General features: G+C 39.3%; 1 pseudogene; it reads right to left on the reverse strand.

Annotated features, from left to right (window-relative positions):
- Positions 1 to 18,305: 18,305 nt before the first annotated feature.
- On the reverse strand, positions 18,306 to 19,912 carry LOC144291176 (RNA-splicing ligase RtcB homolog pseudogene; annotated as a pseudogene).
- Positions 19,913 to 27,589: the final 7,677 nt, after the last annotated feature.

Raw genomic sequence — 27,589 nt, forward strand, 5'->3', positions numbered from 1 at the left:
CCAGAAAAAGGATAGATTTAAAAGAATAATCTCAATAATAATAATAATATATAATATATATATTATATATAATATATTATATATAACATATATACTTATATTATAATATATAATATATTAATATATGTTATATTATAATATATATAATATTATATTATATATATTATAATATAATAATAATATATATATAATAATAATAATCTCAATCTTTGAAGCTCTCTTTCCCATTTTCTATTTTTTATTTAACTGTCTATAACTGTTTTTTGCCTTCAGTTTCTATCATTGTTACACAATAATTTATCTATATGGATTGCTGAATGTTGGTATTATAAAGCAGGAACTTATTTCTAATAGTGGCAAAGCACATATTCACATCTGTAAATCAGCTAAGAAGATGCCAGAAAAAAAGTGCTAGCTCTAAACACAGCATCTATAGCAGAAGATATTGGTGCTCTGCCAAAATTCTCTGGGCCCTGCCATTGCAGCAACTCTGGCTGACTTTAGCCATCTGCATCTGTTTCTCTGTGTAAGGAGTTTTTTCTAGTGATAGAGTCCATTCTGTTTTTGTACGTGGCAGACAGAAGTACCAGAAAGGAAAGGCTTTACAAGATAAATCCCCACAAATGAGTAAGAGAGACACTGTTGCCTCTCTGCTGGGATAATTATGGGACTCAATTCTATATTGGTGTTAAGAGTTTCCTAGTGAAATAATGTTCTAATTACTTCCAGAGGTAACTTTCTTGATGACATGCCTCTGTTGTCCACCTGCTTTTCTATTTCTCTTTTCCATCCACTAGCGAATTTTCTCCCAAGTAAATAACTAGTCTTTTTATTATTTTCTCAGGATCTTCTGCTGAGGGAAACTAAACCAAGACATGCTCAGTGAAAAATTTCATCTAAAGATCCAGTGTCTTAGTAGAGATCCCAGAATCCAAAGAAATTAAATGGAGAGGTCCCATGAAAAGATGGCATGACTAGGATACCAACCTTTAGAGGAAATCCAAGAATTTGCACTGGTGGAACTAATATATCCCCCAATATAGCTAATTATGAAGCTAGAAACTTTGTGGAATCACCGCTTTGGAGTAGCTTTGCAGATAGTTTCCTTCTCAGGATCAGACTCTCCACCTCTATAATCCCTTGGATCTTTCTGGTACCCTGTAGTTGGCAAGTGGGATACTACCTTTCCAATACTAAGAAGGCTCAAACTTAGAGTTTGTACAGCATTTCCTTTCCCTCTTAATCTCTTTTGTTTGTAAGATACACATGGTGATAGGAGGAAGTACAACAAACATCTTTTAAAGAGACCACATGTGGGATCCCTGGGTGGCGCAGTGGTTTGGCGCCTGCCTTTGGCCCAGGGCACGATCCTGGAGACCCGGGAGTGAGTCCTACGTCGGGCTTCCAGTGCATGGAGCCTGCTTTTCTCCCTCTGCCTGTGTGTCTGCCTCTCTCTCTCTGTGTGACTATCATTAAATAAATAAATAAATAAATAAATAAATAAATAAATAAATAAATAAATAAAAAATAAATAAAGAGACCACATGTCTACTATTGGACAAAATTAAAGAATTTTAACTTCCATTTTGGTATTTGAACCTAATAATAGGGATATGGAATTACAGAAACTCAGTTTCAGGAGGAACCTTGGGGATCTTCTAGCCCAAAGATCCATCTCATAGCTTCAACCATCTCTCAGATGTGCTCTTATATAATATGCAAAAAAGTAAATATTTTCTGAGTATCTATTTGAATTAATCAAGTGTCCTTCCAACAAACTTGAACATAACTAATAAATGAGCCATTGTTCCCTTCCAGGGCACTCTTCTCTCCATTTCCCTTTATCCCAGTCAGCAATCCTTCCTATGGTTTCCCATAGCTTCAGTTCATCCATCCTAATTCTATTACATTCTACAGGCCCCACAAAAAGAGACTCACACCAGACCCACCTTTCAGCCACATTTCCTTTAATCTTCTGCTTTTGAGAAAAGACATTAACTTTATTTTTCAGCTGTATTTTCAGGTAATCTGCTTATGAATCCTGCCTGGTTATCTGCTTATGAGTCATTTTCATTGTATCTCTCTATACAATTTTCATTGTATCTCTATATCTCTCTCTACCCCTCTATATTTAATTTCCCTTAAAGTGAGACTCCATGTATTAAGTGGAATATACTAAACCAATACAGTGGTCTGTAAAATGATACTGAAGTGTGAAATTCTGCTGAAATCTGCATTGGACTGCACCTCTCTCGGTTGTTAGGGCACCAAGTATTCAACTATCTTTTCTAGCAAGCCTCTAATTAGATCTAGCCATTTGGAAATTATGAGTCTTATGGGGATGAATCAGTTATTAGAAATAATCAAATGATGTTTAGAGTTAAGACTAATTAGTAAGGTGGTTAGTAGGGATTTTTGTTATAAAGATGAGGCTTTATTTAAGTGATTGTTTTTATTTGGTGATTCTAAAAGGTGTCTTTATACAAAAGCACAGACCTTGTCCTAACATCTGCCTGGCCCCTCAGAGATGATTAGAAGCTAAAAATGGCAATTTTAGCACATGCCATAAAACTAAAAGTTTTATTACTTTTCATTAAAAGGATGTGTAGGGCATCTGGCTGGCTCAGTCCATAGATCACACAACTCTTGACCTCAGGGTTGTGAGTTTGAGCCCCATGATGGGTGTAGAGATTACTTAAGATCTTTTTTTTTAAAAAAATTATGTGTGCATAAACAAAAGCAGAGTCACGATTCTTACTGAGATCCCCAAATATCCCGCCATTCCTGTAGAGTCTTCTGGGGTCAGGCATCTGAGTACACTCAAATAAGTAAACCTCAGGGTTAATGATTGAGGTGACAAATGTATTTTATGCCCACAGTCCTTCCCTCTGAATCCCCTAGTTTCTATGGGTCAGGCTTTCTATTATCTATACTACTGGAAGGCTATTAGCCAAAATGACTTGTGACTTCTCATTCATTCATCATCAACTGTCCTATGTGATGTTTGCTCTTCTTTTACTGGCATGCAAGGAAGGTTTATGGTTTGTTCTTGGTGGGATTCCAGGCAGAAGAGAACATGTAGAATTGGATCTGGGGAATGAGGAAGCAGAAGACCCCAAGAATAATGCTGGGGTTCTAGCTTGTGATTGATGGGATCATTCACAGGGAGAAAGAGCAATGAAAGACCAAATCAGACATGATATTGATGAGTTTGGTTTTGAACATTTTGCATTTGAGGTGTCTTTGAGAAATCCAAGAAGAAAAGTGACATGTGTATTTTAGATATGTTAGTTCTGAACTTTTGAGGAAAGATCTTGATTAGAGACAGAAATTTATAAATTATTTGCAAATAGGTGACAATGGATAATTTGGAGATATAGTATATAAAAGTGAGGAGATCAAAGACCTTTAGGTCAGGCTTTGATGAAATCTCATATTTATTAGCTGGGTAGTGGAAAATGAATGTATAGGAAGAAATCAGAATGATCAACAAGAAGGGTAGGAAGAAATCCAAGAGGTTACTGTATTATAGAAACTAAGGGAAAAAGAGTACTTAGAAAATAAAGGACTGGTCAGTACTGATGATAGACAAACTGATGATAGTCAGAGCCCTTATATTTTTATGGAAGCCTTTGATAAACTGAATGAGATTATCCTGGGAGGTGAATGAAAAATCCCAAATTTTTATGTTTGTAAAACATATGAAAACTACTACAGTTCCAAAATCGGTTCTAAAGTCTCAAAGAGAAATTTCCTGGATATTCAGACCTTAGCAATCTCATTTAGATCAAAATGCAAACTATTGTTTTTTTTTTTTAATCTTTTTTTTTAATGTTTATTTATTTATGATAGTCACAGAGAGAGAGAGAGAGAGAGAGAGGCAGAGACATAGGCAGAGGGAGAAGCAGGCTCCATGCACCAGGAGCCCGATGTGGGATTCGATCCCAGGTCTCCAGGATCGCGCCCTGGGCCAAAGGCAGGCGCTAAACCACTGCGCCACCCAGGGATCCCCAAAATGCAAACTATTGTGATAATTATTTTTGTAGTAAGAGGATTTTTGTTATTTGTAAATTCTGATGAATTTAGGAATTTATTAATTTTCGACCTACCCTTCTCAAATCACACTTGCCATTCCTCTGCCCAAAAGCTTCCTAAGACTCCCTTCTGCTTTCAGTATGGCTACCTTTTATTTTATTTTATTCTTTAAAGATTTTATTCGTTCATTAGAGATGCAGAGAAAGAGGCAGAGACACAGGCAGAGGCAGAAGCAGGCTCCATGTAGGGAGCCCGACATGGGACTTGATCCCGGGTCTCCAGGATCACGCCTTGGGCTGAAGGCAGCGCTAAATCTCTGGGCCACTCGGGCTGCCCTGGCTACCTTTTATAAAACTGTTACCAAGTTGTTGCTTATGTTCTTGCATTAATCCTAGTTGTTGTCCAAATACCCTTTGTGGGTGGAGTCATACTGTGCTCTCTCATGACCCCGTGCAGTTTATTCACCTAGGTCTTTTGCTAGGAATACATGTTAGTTTTGTATTGCTGCTATAACAAATTATCAGAAATTTGAGGACTTAAAACAACACAGATTTGTTGTTTCATGGTTCTGTAGGTCAGAAGCCTAGATACAACATGCCACATCTGGTCCTCTGCTTTGGATCTTATAGGCTGAAATCAAAGTTTTAGAAAGGATGTTTCCATTCTTCAAACTCTGAGAGTGAATCACTTCCAGGCTCATTCACATTGTTGGGGAAATTCATTTTTTTGCGGATGTAGGACTGAGATCTCCATTTTGATCAGTCTTTCCTCCTAGAGGCCCCCACATTTCTTCTCATGCTTCACTCTGGCTCCCTTCCAGCATTGGCAGCATTGAGTCTTATTAAAGCTTCACATCGGTTCAACTTCCTCTTATCTTTCCTCTTTTGGAGCTTAGCCAGAGAAAAATTCTCGGGTTTTAAGGGCTATCGTGGTTGGACTGAGCCCATCTAGGCAACACAAGATAATCTCTTCATGTTTAAGGTTTGCAGCCTTAATTAAAAAGTCCTTTTTCCAAGTAAAGTAACACAATTGTAGTCTATGAGGATTAGGACATGCACATCTGGGGAGTAGGTGTTTTTCTGCCTAAACAATGTGCCCATCCTCCTCTTTCTCCTCTGGTGTGCTCTTGGTTAACCTTCAAACTCCAGCTAAATGTCACTTCCCTCTGCACATTGAACTGATGTTCCCATCTCCAGGAAGAATCAATTATACCCTTTCAGTCTTTCCTCAAGCCTTTGACCGTAACTTTTAGTTTTAACCTTGTATTACTGTCAGTGCATTTGCCTCTACCACAAGGCTAGAGAGGTTTTGAAGATAGAAATGATGACTTATTCAGCTATGTCCCCCCCATTGATAAGTTTAAGCCTAGAATATGCAGTGAATGCTCAGTTCCTTTGACAGAGCATATAGGGTCCAACCATATTCTAGAATATCCCATTTCATTGTGCTCTCACCTTTTCATTTTCCCACCTTTCTCTGTCTTTTCCTTCTCCTTCCTTCCCACAACTGCAAATGACCTTGGAGTAAGAAAATGACTTTGTCCATGCTCAAAAAGAAATGAATCAGTGTTACATTTTCATCTCAGATTTTATTCAGTCCAATATTTAATACCATCCCACAGCCCCTATAATTCAAATGATAGAGAATCTAGATCTGCAAACATCTGTTGAGTAAGCTCTGCCTATCTTCTCATTTGAAATATTTGATTTTTCCAGAAACCTCATGTAATAGGTCCCTTTCTGAAGGGCCCTAAATGGAGAGAGAGACATTTTTAATTGAAGCCCTAGATTTCTAGGTCCAGGGCTCTTCTATCCATGTTGCTTCAACTTGTATTATTTTCATATTATTTTCTCTGCCTCCACAGAAACCCCACTGAAGTGCCTCCTGTCATCTTTGTCACTATGTCATGCAACTGTGAAGTTCAAAGATAGCTTCCTCTCTCTAACCCTGCTGTGCCTCCTGGATCCTGGATCCACTGACCCAGGGGCTGCCACCTCCAACCCAGCAGAGACTTTCAGATATGTCTGGTTCTTCATGGTCTCCACACCTCAATGTGTCAGATCATGTTCTGTGAGACATATGAGAATTCTTGGATGTTAGAGCAGACTTAGCCAGAAGTGAGAGGTGGGTATATAGTCTAGGCACGAGCCTCCTAGCTCTCCTTAGAGAAGCCCTGTATATGACATGAAGCATTGTGAATACAGAAAAGAAATGACCAAGAGAGAGGGGAATAAAGAAAAAGAACAAAAGTAGACTAGGGAGCAAATTTTGCCTTAAGATATCAGGCAGCAAGCTCCTCGCGTTTGAGTCTAGAGAGAGAACTTTGCCTTGGGTCTGTCATAAAAGATTTATTTGCATTTAAATTCTAAATCTCCTCTATAATAGGCAACTTTGAGAACATTTTTTTCTATTTTTTAAATATAAGAAGTCAGATTTTTAAAAGATGTTTTTCTTTTAGTTTATTTCAACTGTCCTTGAATTTACGTGCAAATTTAGTCATCATCTACACAGCTTGTTCTATTTTTCATGGCATAGTAGGATGTGCAGGGCACTCTGTGTACCCCGTTTGGAGATGGAGATGTGCCAATGCAGTGTTGCTTACTCAAAGCCTATTGGCATTTCCCGTGTGTCAAAGAATATGCAAAGAATTTGCAGTATTTAAAATTTGCCTCAGAAATTTCATTAACTGGAATTTATGGCATAAAGGGAGAGATTAAATTGTTCTATTCTTTAAAAACCTATGGTATTGCTTTGCAAGGAGTGCACCTAAAAGGATGCAATATTCACGAGAGTAAGACCTCCTCTTAGGTAAGCACAAGATCCCATTGACTAAACTGGAATTAAGGAGAGAACAAAGAGCAGAAGTCTATAAATTTTTTATGTTTACTGATGCAATTTCAAAATTGTTTTCTTTTTCACAGCATATGTTCATTTTTATGTGCCTTCTTCTGCTATGGAAGAATGGGCATATGCTGAAGGGACAGGCGGGAGACTGATTCTTACATGTGGTTTGTCATTAACTAGTTGTGCATGCTCTGGGCTCAGGCACACACAACTTAATAGTGACAGAGCCAGAACCAGATTCTGTCTCAGACTCATTTTTCTTACATAGAAAATTCTGTAATGTAGGCATTGAACTAGACAGGGGTTTTGATTTCTTAATGTAGCTTTTGTTTCTCTGTCTTTAATCTCTTCTTTTTTTTTTTTAACTCATCCTTACTTCATGAGAATCTGTGCAATAATAGTCATGAAATTCAGTCATCTATCTTTTTTTTTAAATTTTATGTGTACCTGGCTAGCTCAGTTGGTAGAGCACATGACTCTTGATCTCACGATCGTGGGTTTGAGCCCCACATTGGGTGTAGAGATTACTTAAAAAAAAAAAAAAAAGATTTCTGGGCAGTCCAGGTGGCTCAATGGTTTAGTGCCGCCTTCAGCCCAGGGTGCGATCCTGGAGACCCAGGATCAAGTCCCACATCGGGCTCTCTGCATGGAGCCTGCTCTGCTGTGTCTGTCTCTCTCTCTCTCTCTCTCTGTCTCTCATGAATAAATTAATAGAATCTTAAAATAAATAAAGATTTCTTAGATCATATCTAGCATTGCTGTACTCTTGGCTTAGAGATAAAGACTGCTTTTGCAGGTAAAGCGGAAGTGGCCACATGTGGTTGGGTTTGCAGACTATTGTTGCCCTGAGAGCCTCCTTTTGTACTGCCTAGACAGGGACTGCATACACATGAATGAAAAGAAGCCAGCCCTCTGGTCTTCCCAAGTAACAGGGATAGTCTTGTGAATTTGGAAACCTCCAAGGAGCTAGGCTATGCTGAAAGGATGAAACATCATTTCATGTAAGAAATGGCAGTTTTAATATGAACTTGGGCAGTGAGGGACAGTGTAAGAGATAGTGCTGGCTGGAGCTGGGAGGATGTAGTAGTGATGTTCACATTCCTGATTTCCCCAACTACCTTCGAGAGATGCCCCCCACCCCGCCACACCCCAGACATCACCCTGTGTGCTGTATTCTGTCTCTCCTCTTCCCTCATGTTCAAGGGCTTACTTCTCACTATCCAGCTCCTCAGCACACACCACAGACTCTTGAGCAAACATAATCTCTTTCCTAAGGGCTCTTTTGGAATCTAACATCCTCTTTGGAGGCAGGCAGACCTCATTTTGAACTGCAGCTCTGCCATTTGGCATATTTTTTAACCCATTTCTTGGTTTCTTCATTCACAAAGAGGAAGAAAGGCTGATTATTAGGATGATCCTAGCACAAAATGCTGTTTTTAAAATGCCTACCTAATGCAAGGATTTAGGGTAAGCAGAGCACAGAGGTAACCATTTAATTACTTTCTTAGAAAAATCTGTGTGGCAGTGGACAGCATTACCTGCATGTTACAAATGAGGAAATGTGAGGTGTACTAAACTTGAGACAATTTTTACAAAGTTATTCAAATGATGGAAAAGCTAAGATTGAAACCCAGCTCTGCTGGGTTTTACCACCTGACCTCTTATTGTTTTAATTTCTGATGGCTGCTATAGGAAAGAACCACACACTGGGTAGCTTAGAAAAAATTTATCCTCTCTCCCTTCTGAGGGCTAGACATCCAAAATCAAGATGTCAGCAGGGCCATGCTCCTCCTTAAACCTGTAGGGCTAATCCTGCCTTGCTTTTCCAGCCTCTGGTGTGTGCTGGCAATCCTTGGTGTTCCTTGCATTACAGATGTATCACTCCATATACGTGTCTTCTAATGTTGTTACAGTCTGTCTGCTGTTTCTGCATCTCTGTCCAAAGAGCCCTTCTATTATAAGGACACCAGGCCTATTGGATTAAGGGCCCATCCTACTCCTATACCCTGCTCTATGTGGGATCTCATCTTAATTAATTACATTTGCAATTACCCTATTTCCAAATAAGATCTCATTCTAAGGTACTGAAGGTTAGGACGTCAGCCTGTAATCATTACAGTGTTGAAATGAATGCTTGCAGGGTTGTCATGAGAAAGAAATGGAGTAATAAATATGCTACACCTGGCATATAGTAGACCCCAGGAATTTCTCATTTTCCCAATAAGATGATTTTAGGAGATAATTCATAAATCCAAAACATATATTCAAAATATATAAATTAGAAGCAAGGTGGCCTGCCATTGTGGAAACGGATTTTGGGCACAGAGCCTTTTGTGTCCCATTAAAATGTAAATTATACTAGGAAGGCCATTGCCTATTTGGTCTTCTCTTCAATTTAATTAATTTAAGGCACTGTATGTATTGGACTGCAAGCCCATTTCTCTTCTTTAGTAATTTTCTTGGCAAAATTAAAAAGATGAAAAGCAAAGTTGGGGATGAGTTTCTTTTACCACATTATGAAATGTTTACATGGGCATTCCGGAAGGGGGAGGTATGTACAAGCTAGGGACTCATGTGATATAGCTTAAGGGTACTACCATTGTCAAGGAAACATAGTCCAATAATCAAAAAATGATGCCCAAATAGTTTAAACTTTTCACCTGAGTATTTTCTAAATTACCATGATGGAGGGAAATAGTCCATTGTATTAATTCTTAGAATTTTCTTTCATTTTCCATTCATTTCCTTCATGACCTAGCTCCCTGTTCCTTATCTTTCAAATTCCACAATTTCATTCTCTCCAGGAGTTTGCCTAATGCCTCCTGTCCTCTTCTCCCAGCCTTTCAGTTTGCTACTTGCTTTTGATTCTTCATATTCTGCATATCAAACTCATAAAGGTTCATTCTGACAGGCAGGAACATAAGTATCAGTTCTGCATTGCAAGAAACAAATTGGGCAAAATCCAAAAGCTTTTTGGGTTAGTAAAGGACATGTTGGGAATTGTTAGACTTATGTTGTCTCCTCACATATGATAGTGAATTATTTTGGGGTGGAGATAATATTAAGCTTGATTCATATATCAATCCTGCTAATTTTCCAGAGGCTGAAAATAGAGGCATGTATGGAGCATTAATCTGGTGGTTGTTTGAGCATTTTCTCCTTACAAGGCATGGTGCTAATCACTGGGGAAGCTCGGATACTTGATACACTGATGTAACAACTGTCAAGTCCAGGGATTGAATGCACAGTAGGTATTCCAGAACCTTCTGAGTGTCCCAGTGCTCAGAGCCAGCTCAGAGCAAAATGAGAATAGGAAGCAAATATTGAGGTCAGGTGCACTGTAGTGTGTAGCATTTACTTTTTAACCTGAAGGGACCTGCTTTAGGCTTGGATCACAGGGTCTTGAGTAATATTATCGACTTCATGAATCATAAATTAATGAATGCCATCAATTTTGAAGGAAATACAAACATTTTAGATATTAGAATTAGGTTGTAAGTAATTTCAGCTAGCTGGAATAATGGGCCTAATCTAGGAAGGTTAAATATAAAAGGATGAGTATAATTTCATGAGATAGACCCCCCAAATACTCTAAATACCAAACCCAGATAAGGATGAGGGCATCATTTAGAAGCAGGCCATTGGACAATGACAGGGGGGTTCCAATTTGCTGTTGGTCTACCAATGTTGATTCATCAGTGTGATGGCAGCAGAAATGTAAATATTATCTGAGACATCCTTGGTGTTTCCAGAACTGATGAGTGGTTTCTAGAGTATTTTGTTCAGTTTTCTTTCTTATTCCTTATGAGAAACAATTGAAAAACTGGAGCATGTTTACTGGGGAACATGCTGAATGGCAGAGAAAAAATTGGTCTTCTGAGAAAGGGCAGCTTGGCTTGGAAACGAGAAGACTGTCTGATGAATGGCCATAGGTCAGAGAACACAGTTTGTTTTTGTATGGATCTGTACAGAAGAACTAGGATCCATAGCAGATAATGTAATAAGGCAGGTTTTAGTTTAGAAAACAGGATTTGTTTTTTTTTGTTGGTTATTTGTGTGTGTTTTTTTAGATTTTATTTATTTATTTGAGATAGAGAGGAAGAGAGAGCACAAGCAGGGGCAATGGCAGAGGGAGAGGGATAAGCAGACTCCTCACTGAGCAGAGAGCCCAATGTGGGGCTCAATCATGACCTGAGCTGGAGGCAGATACTTAACTGAGTGAGTCACCCAGGTGCCCCATAAAATACACCATTTAAATGTGACCCATATATGAACTAAGATTTTCCTGCCAATTCAGGTTATTAGAAACTTGTTCCCCTGCCTGTCAAAACATAATGTTCTCCCCAAATTTGTGTGATCCCTTTTGGATGGTCCCAGACTGTATACTTACAAGGCTTTTATGTTCATAAAGACTTGACTAAAGGTTTAGAAAGATGAAAATATTTAAACCACAGCATTTAAAAAATTTTTAAAGTTCAGTGTTAGATATTCCTATTTTTAACCATTCCTAAGTCATTTCTACACACAGGATTCAGTTCTCCACCCGATTGCTTAATGTTCTTTTCTTCCCTATTCCCCTTTTCTCTTACCTCTCTCCCATGTAAAGCTATCTAGCTGTGTTTCTTCTTTTCCCTTTTTTTTTTTTTAAGTTTTTATTTATTTGACACAGAGAAAGAATACAAGCAGGGGGAGCAGCAGGCAGAGGGAGAGGGAAAAGCAGGCTCCCTGCTGAGCAGAGAGCCCAACATGGGGCTTGATCTCATGACCTCAGGATCATAACCTGAGCTGAAGGCAGACACTTAACTGACTGAGCCACCCAGGCACCCCTGAAATATGAATTTGTGATATGAATGACTCTTTTGGGGAATTCCACAGCCTCCAATAGCAGGAGCTAGTGGGAGCCAAGACAAGAAAAAACACAGCTAGGGGCACCCAAGAACCCAAAGATGAGCTGTCTGGATGGATTTTTTTTAAATGGTGGTCTTAGAATGTTTAAAATGGCAGTGTTCTTTGGTGGAAAGAGGCCGAGACCTGGGGAAGGGAAGAGGATTTTAAAGCTGTAGGTTTGGTATTGAAATCCCTGTGTTTTGGTAGAAAAAAAACTTACTCTGGGGGCACAAACTCATTGGCTGGGGTTGAAGTTCTAGACTGTGCCCCAGGAATGGCTCCCTCACTGTGAGTTACTATAGGTATGGGACCCTTCACTTCCATGACCTAGGCTCTGGAAGGAGCTCCAGCAATTTTATATTGAAAATGTGTATTCTTTTTCTTAAAGGGCCCTTTTTATAATAAAAGTAGGCATCAGCCAAGCAAAGCACGGATTGGTCCCTGTCCCAGGACAATAAGGACCAGTAATCTTGCTCCTACCTATGGAGCCACTACTGGAGTTGGGAGCTTAAGATCTTTCTTCCACAGTCACAAAGATCACAAAGCAAGAATGAACTAGCCAGAATTGTGAAGTGGCCTCTACCATCATGAAGAGTAGAGGCTCTTGGCACCCAGGAATAAGAACAGCCACTGAAAGGTCATTTATAGAAAACTTTGTGATTCTATAACCTTACTTTCCAGGAGAAAAGGCAAATAGAGCAGAAAGATAGCTTCATTTTCTTTTCATTTTGCCTCTATGAAATGTTCCCCTTTATGGCAAGAAGCAGTACTCGTGGTATTAGTATAGGTACATCAGCTTTCTTTGTGTTAGTTTTATAAGGCGTATCATGTGTATTCATTTCCTAAGCAACTATAACAAGTCATCACAAATTGGATGGCTTGAACCAATAGAGTTCATTGGCTCACAGTTCTTGAGTCCAGCAATCTGAAATCACCAGGCTGAAATCAAGGTATCTATAGGGCTGCTCTCCTTTCAGAGACCCTTGGGGGAGAATCCTTTCTTTCCCTCTTCCAGCTCCTGATGGTCACCAGCATTCCTTGGCTCTTGGCTGCATCACCCCCATATCTCCTTGATCACATGGATTTCTCCTACTGTATATCAAATGTCCCTTAGCATTCCTTTTGAGATTTTATTTTTATTATTTTTAAAAGATATTTATTTATCTATTTATTTATTTATTTACTTTATGGGAGACAAAGCACGAAAGAGAGGCAGAGACATAGGCTGAGGGAGAAGTAGGCTCCCTGCAAGGAGTCTGGTGTGGGACTCAATCCCAGATCCTGGGATCACTCCCTGGGCCAAAGGCAGATGCTCAACTGCTGAGCCACCCAGGCATCCCTAAGGTTTTATTTATTTGAGATAGAGAGAGAGAGAGAGAAAATCTTAAGCAGACTCCATGCTGAGTGTAGAGCCCAATGCAGGGTTTGATCTCATGACCTTGAGATCATGATCTTAGCTGACATTAAGAGTCAGACACTTAACTGACTGAGCCACCCAAGCCCCCCCCCCCCCCCCCCGCCTTTCCATTAGCCTTCCTTTTATAAGGAGGCTTATAGTGGCACTTTCTGGCTACCCACTTATTCCTTATCTCAAAATCTTTAATTTACATTTGTAAAGACTCTTTTTTTTTTTTTTTCCAAATAAGGTAACATTTATAGATTCCGGAGATCAGGACTTGTTCTCTTTGAGGCCACCATTCAGTCCACTACACTATTCTTTTACTTGTAACCTTTCTGTGCCCTGTATTTAAGGTATGTCTCTTTTAAACAATTCAGTTTAAAATATCTGACACTCTCCATCTTTTAATTTGCATGCTTGTTTACATTTAACAAAAATGCTGATTTATTTAGGTTTCAAACAACCATCCTCCTAGTTGTCTTCTATTTGTCCTACTCTTTTTTTCCCTCTTCTTTCTTACCTTCTGGATGGACAAAATATTTCTTATTATCTGTTGGATTTCCTTGCTAATCTCATGCATGTGCGTTTAAATAGCACAAAAAAATTGCACCCAGAATTTTAGTTGCAAAGGCATTTGGGAAATGTATCTTTCAGCTCTTCCACTCTTCTGTTCAGAAGAAGCATGCAAGGTCTTTGAGAGAGAAAGGCCAGTGTCTAGCACACATAGTGAGTTAACACAGCTGTGATACTTTCCCCACTTTTCTTTATCTTCATTATACAGCATGAATCACTCTATGTGTTCATAGGCTTTCCAGAACAAACATGGAGCTTGGAGGGAATGGGTAGATGAATATAAACATGGCAACTGAATCTGGCCATAAACATAAACATCCTGATACCTTTATATTTTCATAACATTTTAGTAGTTTGCTGAGTGGGCTAAACTGAAGAAATGATTTCATGGCTTCTGTCTTGATTTTGAAGGGCTGTCATAAATCTAATAAGGTGATTAATAAATGGGAATAGAGAATGAGAATCAGTAAAAGAAATCTGAAAAAAAAATTCAATCAGTTGGTGCTATCGGCAAAGGCTGATGGAAGGTGTAGAGAAAATACTTTTTTTTTTATTGCGTCTCTGATTAGTTCTGCCTGCATTGTGGGGAGAAACATATCCCTGCAATTTGGAATTACACGTACTTTTAGTTTGGGTATAAAGCAAATGAGAATGTAATAAAGCAAGGAGGGGCAGAATTAGATACAGGTTTGGGTCTATTCCAAGTCAGTTTGGCACAGAAATTACAGCCTGAAATGGAATGTCTCATTATGATTCCTCATGTGCTAGCATACAGAGGCTGAATAGATAATTTGCCTTAAAATACAATCCAGAATGGGAGTGAAAGTGGGGACAGTTGCTGCTACCCAGAGAGCAAACAGGCTTCTGCAACAACCTAATGATCTATGTAAAATGGATTGAAGTGGCCCTTGCCAGCCTTGATGTTTGCTATGGTGAGTTTTAGTTAAGCAACCTTCATGATGGTGCACATTTACGTAGCCTTCCAGAGACAGTTGTTTGGAATAGTAAGCCAGGTGATTTCCCCCAGAATCAGGACATGGGTCTCTCTTTACCCTTACTTTGAACATTTGGGACAGATTTTCCAGAATTTAATGTTATTGGAAGGTCTCCTGGATTGGTCTTGTCGGTAGTAGTGATTTTATGTCCTCAACAGTTGTCACTATTTAAAAAGAAGGTGCTAGAAGTAGAAAGAGTTTATATGACATCTCCTGAAACACTAGTTTGAGAGATTCTGCTTTCTCAGCCAGGATACCTTCCCAGTATATTACTCCTATTCTCTACTCTCTCTTGAAGAGGCTACTTTTCAGAGGGGGCCAAATGACAAGCTTCTGGCCAAAAAACTCTAAGGATTCTTGGAGAAGTGTTTCTATTCCACAATAAAAAGACAAAGCTTTAGGAGAAGATCTGTAGCTTTTTTATTTTTACTGCTTAAAGTGTGGATGTAATGCCTGGAGATATGGCAGCCATTTTGTTAATGTGAGGATGAATATCATACATCAAGGTTGGGAGGCAATGTAGGAGAAGACAACTCAAGTTCTTCATATCATCCTTGATCAGCTACAATAGGCCACAACTGTCTGCCTACGGACTTTGTTTCTTAAGAAAAATAAATCCTGGGCAGCCTGGGTGGCTCAGCAATTTAGCGCTGCCTTCAGCCCAGGGCCTGATCCTGGAAACCCAGGATCAAATCCCATGTCAGGCTCCCTGCATGGAGTCTGCTTCTCCCTCTGCTTGTGTCTCTGCCTCTCTCTCTCTCTCTCTCATGAATAAATTAATAATAAACAAAATCTTTAAAAATATTTTAAAAAATTTTTAAAAAAAGAAAAATAAATCCCTAATGGTAGTTTTCTGTTTGTTGAATTTTTAATTCCCCCGCCCAGATTCTTCTTTTCTCATGTGGATACCCTTCAGTGACATAGCGCCTCATCCACTTCTCCCTAACACATCCTGCCTCCACTTGAACCCACTGATGAATACACTAATTAAAATTTTAATTTAATTTAATTTTAATTTGAAAATTTAAAAATTCAAAGCATTTTTGTGTGTCAGACCTATTTTATTTGTTATATGTAATCACTTAAAATACTGGGGGAAATTACAATGCATTTAAAATTAAGGAGTTTCCATGTGATCCCTAATATGACTGAAAAATTAGAAATTAGATTTTTAAAAATTTCAGTATAACATTTTCATGCATACACATGTGGAAGAATTATATAGTGAGCTCCTATACATTACATAAATTCAGCAGTTTTCATTTTGTTGTATTTACTTCATCACATAACTCTGTTTGTTAACCCTGGGATCTGAGATCATTTATTTGTGATTTCTAATAATTAGGTAAAGTTCTGTGTTTATAACTATTAAGGAATCTTTGAGAAAGAATTGTGTGCAGCTCTGCCAATTTTCCTCCAGAGATACAGACTTGGAGATGTCTAGATGTGAGACTGCTAAGCTTAAGGAAGAACATTACTTCCCTATATTCTCAATTTACCTTTGGTTCAGGGGCCTTCTACACACAGGTTTTGTTTGTTTGTTTGTTTGTTTTGTTTTGTTTTTGTTTTTGTTTTTGTTTTTTGCACAGTTTTTGAAGTATAGCCTGTCCTGGGCAGGATCAGGAATAAGACATGGCTGGAAATACAGATTCTTTGGTTCTGTTTCAGTGCTTCTAAATGAGAGTTGCTAGAAACAAGCTTTGTCATTAAAGTTTGAGAACTAGTATTTTCCAGAAATCAGCTATACAGTGTTAGGTTGTGGTGGTTGAGGGCTTGTTATTTTACACATTCCTTCTTATAGTTCATCTTCTTTGAGATATACCACCTCCCCCCCCCCCTTTTTTTTTTTCCTTAAAACACCATCACATGGGAAAATTTTTAACCATAATATGGGTAAATGTGTACAATCTTACCAGGGCCAGTGGATCTGTTGTAGATCAAGTTTACCTCGACTGTCAGGTCTTTGTGGATATTGATTACCTTCATTAGTATAATTGATCTGATAAAATGTAAAGCAACAGATGAACAAATTAATATTTAAACTGCCTTCATTGTTGAAGAACTGAGGATAGATGTGACACTTCTCTCCTGTCATGACAATTGAGGGGAATTCTTGCTGACCTGTCTTTGTTTTTTACTTTCAAGTTTCTCCCCAAGAAGAATGAGGAAATCTGTGTGTAATTGTAGGATTCAATAATATTTATATTCCAATTCTTATAATGTCGGAAGCTTTAGTCTGGAATCTTTTGTTCAAAATAAGTGCACATATACCCCAGTGGGTCATACAAGTCATTCTTAATGTGGAATCAGAGTCTTCAGTTGGAAAATGGGAACATGGGAAGTATTAAGGAATCTTTGAGAAAGATTCATGCACAACTCTGCCAAGTTCCCTTTGGAGAGATAGATATGGATTCATCCAGATAGGAAATCCTTATACTTTGTTTTGACCTATTCTAAATTTCTTCCATTTAAGAGAGAATGAGCAGAAAGCCAATGATATCAGAATGAGATGATTCAGTAAGTCAGGTTAGTGGGACCAACAATTTCAATTTTCCTGAGATTGGAGGGTTTTCCAGGAAGCTGGATTTTATGTGCTAAAACCAGCAAAATCCCAGGAAAAACCAGAATGGCCAGTCACTGTCAAATGAGAAAACTGTATAAAAATGGGTGGTTTCTAAAATCTTCTCTATAATGGGTTCTTACTCTGAGCAAGAGGTTCCCAGAAGCCAAGATAGCTGACCTTAACTTTTTTTTTTTTTAAACAACATATGCAACTTTATTAGATTTTTCTATTTTACTGGCTGTTTGGACTCAACAAAGGCCTTAGGAAACCTGTAACTTTAACATCTTCAGGTGTCATAGTACAGAACACAAAATGTGATTAGATGGCACAAGAGCAGTCAGCCTGTGCAACTGTTAACATCACAGCTGTGGTCATTGCATGTTTTTATAATTCAATCATAAACATAAAAATATTCAGTATCATGTGCAGGTTCTCTGTTCCTGCTGTGCAAGACATCATCCAAAAACAAATCAGTTTATCAGATGAGGCCTATGAAAGGCCTAAGTCTATGAAAAACTGCTCTCTTTTGGGCCCCTGTTTCTACACCTCCATACACATTCCCTCTTCAACGTGTCCCATTGTCCTTTCCTCTAGTGTCTGGATAGGACTTTGTGGCTACTTTCCAAGTGAGAGTGGTGTTTAGGGTTTTGCTGGGTTCAGGGGAAGAGGGTGGATGGATGGATGAATGGACAAACTGACAAAAAGAGGAGGGAAAGAAAACATTTCAAAACCTTCTTATTTAATAGAAAGCTCTCCATGATACCTCAGAATATAAACAGAGCTTGGTGTAAAGAATCTCACTGTGATGACTAAGACTTCTATAAGGAGTTAGGCAGTATCTTGATCTATCCCTACCTCCTAACAGATTTTCCTAAAACACATGGGACAGAGAGGAAGTACATACATCCCTTTCCAAATGAGGGCAATGTTACTCTTCCCAAAAAATAATGTTACACCACTGGCTCCTGAAATTCAGCAGCTGCCTGCCAGCCACTTTGGAATGGGCAGTTACAGCTGTGCACTTTGGAACCTGTTGGGTCTTGAGTTTGATGTCTGAGGAGTTTCAGTCCACCTCCATCCCATGAGGGTCATTGGAGTTTGGTGGCTGCAGTCAGCATTCTATCCTTTGATCACAGCAATTGGTCTCAGTTATTGGCCCTCTTGCTGATTCCAGCATCATAGCAGGTGTTCACCACATCCGTCACATTCTTATAGGACTCAGGAGCCTCTTCCATAACCAGTTTGGGTGAGGCAACTTGGATTGTGATTTCCATATCTGCCAGTTTGTCCAAGATATCCTGGAAATCTAAATTACAATGAGATTTTGCTCAGGACAATACATGGCCTAATCCATGGCAAGTTGTCCCAAAGGTCTCTGTCATGCCCTGCTCCGTGCCAGTAAGAATGCAACTGCAGGTGCCCATGGTGCCATCAATGAGTTGGTAATCCACAGCAATGAGGGGATGGTGAGGAGAGAAAGCTCAAGTGGATCCCTTCCTGTGTACCAACACTGTCCGTTCCTTTCCGTCCACAACATGCTGTTCTACTTTGGCAATATTGTGAGAAACGTTGTAGATCACACGTAGGTCCAAGTCATCAGGGGTTGTTTTGAAGACCTTGGCAAAGGCCTGATGGATTAGGAAGGTCATGGAAGAGTGGTTGACCCAGGCATAGTTCCCAGCAGCTGCCATCCCCTGCAGGTAGTCCTGACCCTCTGGGGAAGCAATCCAAGCACAAGCCAGTTAACTGATGGTTGTTGACTATAATCTTGTCTCTTTTCATGGCTTTTTCCATAGCTACCAGTGTGGCTACTTGGTGGCCCAAGCCTCTGCTTCCAATGTGGATCATCACATATACTTGTCCCTTATGGTCGATGCCCATTTTCTTAGCAGCATACTCATTGAAAATCTCATCCACAACTTGGATTTCTGCATAGTGGTTGCCTGCTCCCAGGGTCCCTAACTGAGGAAGGCCTCTTTTCTTAGCCTTCGCAGAGACCTTATTGGGGTTGGCCTGCAACATCCTGCCGTACTCCTCATAGTGCTCCTTGTTCTCAGCCCAGGCATAGCCTTCCCTCAGGGACCAACCCACACCCATCTCCAAGGCCTCATCCAAGTCTTTGGCACTCATGGGGATGACACCTTTTGAACTCACTCCGACAGGAATATAGTCAAACATAGCTTGGGCAAGCTGCTCCTTCACAGGCTAGACATCGCTTTCATCCAAATAGGTTCTTAGCAAGCGGACACCACAGTTGATGTCAAATCTGACACCACCTGGGGATACCACTGCATCGGGGTCTTTCATATCAAAGGCTGCCATATTCCCAATAGCAAACCCATAATCTGAATGGACATCAGGAAGCCCAACAGATCTATGAACAATCCCAGGCAGGGCTGCCACATTGCCAATTTGTTTCCTGGCTGGTAGGAAGCCACCGACACCACCACCTTGACAGGCATTTCTTAATTCCTCAAACATTAATTTTTCCAAAGCGTCATTCACATAGAAAATGCCTTCCACCTGCATGTTGGGTATGAAGCCCTTCTTGATTCTTCAGCAGTTTTTATTGATCTTTTCCAAGAACTGTAGTTCATCATTATACCTGTGACTCATGGCAGCGACAACAGTGATGAAAGCTCCCCTGACCTTAACTTTTTGTCATTACCAGATAGAAGCACAAGATTCATGTTTCTAAGTGGGGACTTAGCAGAACATTAGGCTAATGAAACCAAGTTTTGAATCTTATGAAGGAGCAAAGTGGTATCTCTTCCATGAAGAAAAGCTGTAGCTTTGACTCTTCATGGATTCTTGATCCACGAGGATGGAAATAAGACTAGTGCAATTGACTTAATTAGCTCTATAACTCCTTAGTTTTGTCCTCCTGAAATGGGAGTAGAGCCACCTATCTAAGAAAATTGCTGATCTGAGAAAATGATTATACAATGGAGTTTTGCTAACTCTGGTGTTATTAGAGGAGTGTGGCTCATCACATAGGCTAAGCAGCACACTAATCAGGTCATTTTTAGACATATAGTAGGAAGATTAGGATCTTAGTTGAGATTATAGTGTGCATATTTTGTATGTAGCCATAAAGGTACTTGTCATCCTTGATACATGAAGCACCATCATCATTCGTCCATGCACACCATTCTTTATGTTTAATAATATAATGAGCACTTGCTAACCTATATGTCACCTAAGAATTCACCATTACCAATAATTCACTTCTGTGGCCTTCTTCCTTATCTTGTTCCCCTGTTTTCCCCTAGAGGTAATCATGATCCTGAATTTTGTAAATTGTCTTCTAGAACTTAATTTTTTCACTCAATATTATGTTATTAATATCTATCAAAGTAATTTTGTGGATTTTATTGCTGCTTAATATTCCATTGTACAACTATGCTGTGGTTTGTTTGTCCTTTTTTCTGCCAGCGGACACTGCAGTATTTCCAGGTTTTTGTAATTGCAAACAGAACTCCTATAAACATCCTCTACATGTCTCCTGGGGCACCTGCAGAAAAATGCTTTTTGAGTCATTATGGGGTAGTAGAGCTTCCGGGTGATAAGGAACATAGATATTCAGCTTTATCAAATGGAAATTGTTTGTCCATGTGGTTGTACAATTAACATTCAAATCAGCATTATATGAGATCTCTTTTACTCACATTTTTTCTGGCATTGCTAGTTGAATAGTGTGGGGTATAAAATGCTCTCTCACTGTGATCTCAATTTGCTTTTTTCTGATTATTAATGAAATTGAACATCTCTTTCTATGTTTATTAGTCATGTGATTTCCTCTCCTGTGCAATGTCTGTTCTTTCCAATAGTGAGTTGTTTTTCTTCATCTTACTTACAGGATATACGTGTCATTTTATTTATATTTATGTGTATTTCACATAATATGCATGTGTGTACATTTATTCCTATTTCTAACATGAATCCTTTGTTGGGGTATGCATTGTAAATATCTTCTTGCAGATTATAGTTTTACCTCCATTTTCTTTCAAGAATCTTTTGGTTAACCGTAGTCTTAATTTTAATATAATAAAAAAAAACATCAATTGTTTCTTTATGGTTAGGCCTCTGTTCTTTTTTTTCTTTTTAAGATTTTATTTATTTATTCATGAGAGACAGAGAGAGAGGCAGAGACATAGGCAGAGGGAGAAGCAGGCTACTCTCCGGGAGCCTGATGTGGGACTCCATCCCAAGACCCCAGGATCATGACCTGAGACAAAGGCAGACACTCAACCACTGAGCTACCCAGGTGTCCTTAGGCCTCTGTTCTTAAGAAACTGTTCCTTACATTCAAGGTTAGAAAGATATTTCCCTATATTTTCACATAAAGTCCTTTTTTACTTCTGACATTTATATACTTAATCCATCTGGAATTGATTATGTTGTGTATAATATGAACAAATGTTTCAGTTTTATTCCATAGACAATGCTTTTTTCATCTCTTTGGAAAAGACCCATGTCTTTCATTTCTAGGCTCTCATTCGGCGCATTTGGAAGTATGGTCTCTCAGTTTGGTAGTGTGTGCTGGGGACAAGTGGGAGGCTGGTGCTGTGGTAGGTGGGATGGTTCATTATTCCTAATTCCTAGTATCCCTGCAAGTCCTAATCCCTGGCATCTGTGTTTCTGTCAAAACTATACTGTCAGGGAGAGACACCTGAGTGGCTCAGCAGTTGAGCATCTGCATTCCGCTCAGTGCGTGATCCCCGGTTCCGGGATCCAGTCCCGGATCGGGCTCTTTGCAAGTTGCCTGCTTCTCCCTCTGCCTATGTCTCTGACTCTCTCTGTGCTTCTCATGAATAAATAAATAAATAAATAAATAAATAAATAAATAAATAAATAAACTGAAAAAAATAAAAACTATACTGTGGAGGGAGGGAGTTAAAAATAAATCAGTATCAGGTACCTGGGTGGCTCAGTGGTTGAGCCACACAGACAGAGGCAGAAATATAGGCAGAGGGAGGAGCAGACTCCCCATGAGGATCCCAGGACCCTGGGATCACGACCTGAGCCAAAGGCAGACACTCAACCTCTGAACCATGCAGGTGCCCTTAAGAGTATTTTTCTACAACATTCTTCTGAATCACTTTTAAAACTGCTTAATAGTCTCTCTTATTGTAATTATTATGAATTGTTCATACATTTATCCCATAAAAATATTATTTCATTCTGGTTAGGGATTTATTTTGTTATGATGATTGTAATTGTTATGTTGGGGTGAAAAGAAAGCATACTTTAGGCATTGAAATTTAGTGTTTAATAGTACTGGTTCCAGAGTCAGTGAAATTTGGGTTCAAATCTCAGTTTTGTCATTTACCAATTGCATGATTTTAGGGAAATTATTCTATTACTCTCTCTTTCCTTTTACTACACATTAACATGAAGATATCAACCCCTCCCACATAGAGCTGTTTTTAAGATTAAATGAGGTGAATATGAATTGCTTAACATGGTGTGAGCCTAAGTGCTAGAACTTTGTGCTAGCTCTATGCAAACAATGTCTGAGTAGTAGCAAGGGCAGCCCTGCCACCTTGGCTCAAGAACCAGTGTGATTTGCCTGACCTAATCTCTCTGGTAGTAAATGGCGACTGGGAGGATGACAGTCACCAAGATAGTCTTTGTCATTGTCCAGCTCAATAACCAGGTGCAGAGCTGGCTGGAAAGCCATGTTCAAAGGAGAAGGTAAAAAAAAAAAAAAAAAAAAAATGCCAGTTACTCTAACAATTACTCTAACAATGGATGTTGCTACTAGATGGCTTGCTGACTCAAAGTTAGAATAATTTCTCCCTCGGATTTCCTTTTATTGTAGCAAATAGGTCCCTGCAGTTGTGAGGCAAAAACAATTTCTTAGCTATGGAACCAGGCGTGTACACAGCTGGGGATTTGCCTGCTTGGATGTCCATATCCTCTTGGAGCCCACAGGAACATAAAACATAAAGTAACGGCAAGCAAAATAAAGAGTCAGCATGTCCAAATTTTCTAAGTAGAAGAGGGGGGGCAGTGGAGGAAAAGAAATAATGCAGTGACAGTGAAAGAAGTGTAGATTCGGGTTGGAGTGTTCTACAGTATATCTGGTTGCACATCCTGAAGAGGTCATCTCTGGATAGAAGTGCAGCATCCGCAAAATGCTTGGCACCTTATCTAGAATGCAAACTTCTTGAGGACAGAAGATTTGGCTTCTTACACTATGTCCCTAGGAATTTAGAGCAGTGCCCAGTATATAACAGGTGCTCAAATTATTTTTTGATTAAATGTTCTAGCACTGCCTATTATAACTCACAAGAGACAATGAAGAGAAAAGAATTGCTTTTCTGAACCAAATTCAGATCAGCAAGGAAGGAAGGCCTGGTGAAGAGGACAGGGGAAAGTGTTAATATCATCTGAGTTCCTGAGCCAGGGGATGGTAGCCTGCCCATAGCCAAATGAGCAGATGAGTCTTGGGAGAAATAGATTTCAAAATGTCAGAATATGGTAATGAGCCCAAGATCAGAAATAGGATGGGCAGACCCAAGAGCAGGAGAAGACACTTAGAATTCTGAATCTCTGGTCATGATCTCAGGAAAGGAGAAAAAAATGATTTAAAGAGACAAATGTGGGTGTACAGAAAACTTTCCATTGAGTTGGTTTGCAACAAATTTATGCAAAAGGTAGAAGGTGAGCAAATGAGCAAATGCAAACTACCACAAAACAGTAACCTATAAGAGTAGTGTTTGAAGCCCAAAGTCCAGAATGAGTGGTGTGCAAAATTAATTAGAGCCAATAAAAGTATCTTTTGCTTTGTTTTAACCTTCTGTCTGTGCAAAACCAGAACATGGGAATAATAGTATCATCACTTAGATTTGACCAGTGGCTCTCAAAGTATGTTCTTTGGACCACCAGCACCAGCATCACCTGGAAAAGTGTTGCAAATATAAATTACCAGCTCCCACCCTGGACTACAGAGTTAAAACTTGGGCAGGGGTGAGGGAATGGCTCAGCATTGTGTGTTTCAGTAAAGCCACCAGGGAATTCTGATGCTCACTAAATCTCAAGACACACTAGACTAGAACATTAATCCTCCACTCTACACATGGGAAGCTTGTGGAGAAAAAATAATGACCAAGCTTTACCCTAGACCAATTAAAATGGCCTCTCTGTGGTGGGCTCTGGCCATGGATATATTTTAAAGCCTCTTGGTGAAGTGAATGTCAAATCAGAGTTGAGAACCAAACTCCAGTTCAGATACCAGATAACCATCATATCCCCAAGGAGTTTATTAGAAATTCAGAGCCCTAGGCCCTCCTGCTGAATGAGAATCTACAGTTTTAAAAAGATCCCCAGGTGGTTGATAGGCACATTAATGTTGGGGAAGCATTATATTAGACAAAGGAAAGAAATCAGAATTTGTATCTTGCCTCCACTTTATTGATTTACTAATTTCTTTTAAAGAGGTAAAAAAAAAAAAGACAAAAAAAAAAAGGATAAACACATTGACACATGAGACATGATGCTTAGTAAAGGTTTGGGGTCAGAGAAAGGCAGACGCCAGGAAGACCTTGTGAGAGAGAAACAGGTATTCTGTAAGCCTTGAGTGCTTGAATTGCCCATATACCACTTTCAACCATACTTGGGTGGGGACACCTGGGTGGCTCAGTGATTGAGTGTCCGCCTTTGGCTCAGGGCGTGGTCCAGGAGTTTTGAGATGGAGTCCCACATCAGGTTCCCTGCATGGAGCTTGCTTCTCCCTCTGCCTGTGTCTCTGCCTCTCTCTCTGTGTCTCTCATGAATAAAAAACAAACAAAAACAAAAAAAACAATACTTGGGTTATTCATTACCCAGCAAAATAGCCCAACAAAATAAATACATTAGGACAAAATCCGGTTGGCAACCACTGCGTAATCCCAGGGTGTGGTGATGAGTTTGGGAGTGTAAAGATATCAGAATTATTCCATAGGTTCCAAGGTGTGCCCTGTCCTCCCCTCTCACCTGGAGGACTTCTGCGGAATGGGAGTGTGCCCAGAGTCTGGAGATGGTGCAACATGGCCAGAACTTCAAATGAGGAAGACCTTAGGAATAAGTTAAGAACTTGATTTGATTCTGTGGTAGGATTGCAGGGAAGATGATCAAGCCAGTGTCTTATTTCTTAATACTGAGGAAAAAAGACAGCCTTAGAAGCCATTCATGGTTCATGAAGTAATAGGATTATTGGTCTGTCTTAGGTTTTGTGATAGTCAGAGAAACAGTGTGAACGTAGGTGTGTTGATGTGTTGATTTTCCTAAGACATGACAAATGTCCTTTGCTTTGGTTCATTTCTTATTATTTTTTATTAGGCACAAGAAAATAACACAGGGTGATTGTTCCTGCTGTTTTGGCGGCTTTCTCATTAGAGCAATAGCCATACCTATAGCTACCTAATGCTGATTAATGCACCAAAGTCAGCCTCGTCATGGGTCTCTGGTAGAAGCCTCCAAGGCCCTGCTCTAGGCTTTATCATTTTCCAGAATATTAGCACTACCTTCACTGAGAGTTAGTAAAGCAGATTTATCACTACCATGACAGTTGGAAGGATAGAGAACAGATACAAATATCAGCATCTAAACAGACATTCAATTGAGGGCATGATAAAGCAAATTTTACAAAAGGATAATTTATAGAAGAAAAATGTCAAATGGGAAATAATATAGCAGCAGCAACTAGAGGAAGAGGGATTGAGGGATTTTAGTCCATTGGAGCCTAATTGTTTTTATTTGTGTGAAGTGGTGGCCAAAAGTGCTGCTGGATACCTTAGGCATTAATCATTCTGACAGCAAAGAAGTGGTACTTCTTCCCTACTTGGACCCCAGCCACTCCACCCGGAGCAGTGTTGTAGGTTATTGTGTTTAGACTTGGTTAGCACATTTTGATCACAAAGTTAATATTTGGAGCAAGTTCATATAGAGTGGCCTGATGGATGAAAAGACCTGAATCCATGTCCTATTGATGTTGTAAGATGAAGACATGAAGGGTCCCAGGAGCATGGGGATAATACATATAAAGTATACAATATATATTAAATGTATATATGCATATATAGTCTATATATGTATATATAATCTACATAATGTATAGATAATATATGTAAATGGTTCCTTATATAGGGCTACAGAAGCTTTAATTTTTATCCTTGTCATTATCTTGATCACTGTTATCTCAATCCTACCCTGAGGATCCAGGAGCAGAGCAAAAGTCCTTGGCAGTATCTCTTTCCAATCCTAAATGAAATTGCTTTTGTTATTTCTCTTGCACTCTTGTTTGTACATTGGAATCATCGGGAAAGGCTCTTACATGATTTCTTTGTGAAACAAATTGTTTCTCCTACATGGCCGGAAGTCAGCCTGGCTTGTCCGTGTGCTATTTTACAGATTGTGTTTGCGTGTCTGGAATGAGAAAGCACTGTGCACTTCATTTTGTTTTTAAGACAAGATTAACATCCATGGTGGTGCTGATGGTAGCTGACACATGTGGCGAGTTAACCAAGTGCCAAGCAGTGTTCTGAGCCCCTTACGTGGATTTTTTTCTTCTAATCCTCCTAACTCTATGTGATATGTAGTAGTATTAGTTTGTTTTCCAGTGGAGGAAATGGAGTATTCAGAATGTTTCTGTAACTTCCCCCAGGATAGCTAGCAGGAGGGGAGCCAGGTCTCACATTCAGTTGTCTGGCTCTACCACTTGAAAATGTGAGAGCACTCACATGTGCTGTGATTAGCTCTTTATCTTATTGGTCTGTTGTTTGAAGGATGGTTAAGGGATAAGAAAGGTGGGAGATATTTTAATTTTCCTCAGTGTGATACTGAAAAGAGATTTCTAGTCTTTGTATACACATTTTCTGGGCAAGACGTTGGTGGATTCTAGAGATAGTAGAAAATTAGTCACAAGTAGATCTACAATGGGCCATTTAAATTCACTTAAATGGATTTTGGGGTCTTTCCCTGAGTGCTAAACACCAGTGTCACCCTCTGTGAACAGACATTCTTTTGTGCTCCTGACACCCAACTTAGTGTGAGTTTATCCATGAGGGTATTTCCTATATTTGAGTGTTTGGGGAATCCCAAGTCTTAATGTTGCTGTCAACATAGCCACCATATTTGTTTGAAAGTATAGATAAATGTGCTATTTTAGTAATCTTTACTTAGGTCCTTAGGTTAAGTTTCACAGAGACATTTGTCTTTGTACTCACTTGCGCCCAGATTGTTCACTGAAACTAGTATTTCTTTATTTTCTCTTCCCTCTAACACTTTGACTATTTTTGATGAGTAACT

This window comes from Canis aureus, chromosome 19, assembly GCF_053574225.1.
Source record: "Canis aureus isolate CA01 chromosome 19, VMU_Caureus_v.1.0, whole genome shotgun sequence".
NCBI lineage: Eukaryota > Metazoa > Chordata > Mammalia > Carnivora > Canidae > Canis > Canis aureus.